A 2,079-nucleotide genomic window follows, 5' to 3' on the forward strand; every position below is an offset into this window, starting at 1 on the left:
ACTGCCTTGTCCTTTGCCTAGCTGTGTCTCTGGGCCTCTGTCTCTGCGCCACCACCCGTCGCACCCACAGGCCCCACCCACACCCACACCCACAGCGGCACCCTACACACACCACACGCATACCCGCACGCACACCCCGCGTGCACACCGCGCGCACACACATCCGGACCCCAGACACACGCACACCCAGCCGTTTCGCACCCCACCCGCACACCCCGCACACCACACACTCCTCCCCTCCCCCGCCTCAAACCCCCCACCACACACACACACACACACACACACACACACACACACACACACACACACACACACTGCGTTGTCCTTGGCCTGGCTGTGACTCTCCCCATCTCCTCTGTCTCTGCCCACACACCAAATGCGTAGACACACCCACCCCCCCCAACGCCACACACACACCCCTTGCCCATAAACACCCCAACCCCCGCACACACCGCGGCCCCACACATACCCCGCCCCCCCACCTGTCTCGCACCCCCCTACCCACACACACACTGCATTGTCCTTTGCCTAGCTGTGTCTCTGCGCCAAACCCCCTCCACCACAACCACAGGCGCACCCTACGCACCCCACGAGTACCGGCGCACACACGCCCAGCCTGTTCGCACCCCGCCCGCACACGCCACGCACCACACATTTCCCCCCCGCCCCCCCCAACCACCACCACCAGACACACACACACACTGCGTTGTCCTCGGCCTGGCTGTGATGCTCCACCTCTCCTCTTCTCTCGCTGTGCCCACACACCACATGCGGAGGCCACACGCATCCCATCCCCCCTGCCGGTCAACACCCCGAGACGATGGCACACAACACGCCCGCGCACACATCCCGCTCCTCCACCCCTCCTGCACGCCCCCCCCGCCCCCCCCCCCCCCCCCCCACACACACACACACCCAGCCTTGTCCTTTGCCTAGCTGTGTCTCTGGGGAGAAATACGTATGAACCTTTCAGATGAATCATGTGAACCTTGAGTGACATCAATGCCTTTCTTGATTGGAACTCACGACACCCTCACCCTTTAGGAATGCAACTTTATCCGGAGGGTGGTGCCTGGTTGAAGAAAAAAACACCCTTGGAACACATGAGTGTTTGGGGGATCAGAAGAAAGGATCGTCACACGTCAGCAGGCCTCGTGGCCAGAAGATGATGGAAAAACCCTTAAGACCTTCTTTGGATGGAAAGCACCTGATTTTGACAAAGGTCAGGATTGCTGACCCCCGCGTTGACTCTGGATTCATCCCTATGTGTCACAAAAGGTTAGAAGCAAGCCTACAAAACAAAGGCATGGGATCCGTTTCTGGAAAGACGGATTCCCCTGTGTCGTTTCTCTCTTGCTCCCCGTTTTTCTGGCTGAATTCCCATCTGCAGCGTGGATGTGATTCCACGTCCACCAAGTGATTCAGCCTCTTTTTCGCCACTCATATTTCCTACGACACTATCCGTTGCTAATCTCTCTGTGTATCTATAACGAATTAAATGTTTTCCTAGGACGCCGATTCCATCCCCACCCTCGAATCACCCTGGATCCACCAGGGCTGGACCCCGGCGTCGGTCGGCCGGTCGGTCGGTCGGTCGGTGCGTGCGTGCGTCGGTGGGTGCGGGCGTGCGGTCGAGAATGCTCCCCCTCCCCCTCCCCCACCCCCGTCCGTCTGTCCGTCCGTGCGTCCGTCGTACCTCGCCCAGAGACGTTCCCGCGAAGTGTTGGCGTGTCCCGCTTTCCTGTCCGCCTCGGTGACTGAGCGGAGAAACTGCGCCCTAGGATGGCCCCCCACCCCCACCCCCCCGCCCCCCGCCCCCCGCCCCCGGCCCCGTCTGGCAACGAGTCCCTGCTGGTCTCCCTCGGAGCTTCTATGCTGCGGCCGGCTCTCTGGACAGTGCGTTGGCTGTCGGGCGCCACCTGCCTGTCGGTCGCTTTTTTAGATGGCCCTGCGGGGGGACCACGGAGGGAGCGGGCCGGGCCGGCCAACTCTTGAATGCCCTGGGGCTGTGGAAGGAGGCTCTGCGGGAGCGGCACCTTGGGCCAGAGGTCCATGGGGAGCCACACTTGGGCTTTTTTG

This window comes from Ovis canadensis, chromosome 4 (assembly GCF_042477335.2).
Source record: "Ovis canadensis isolate MfBH-ARS-UI-01 breed Bighorn chromosome 4, ARS-UI_OviCan_v2, whole genome shotgun sequence".
Classification (NCBI taxonomy): Eukaryota; Metazoa; Chordata; class Mammalia; order Artiodactyla; family Bovidae; genus Ovis; species Ovis canadensis.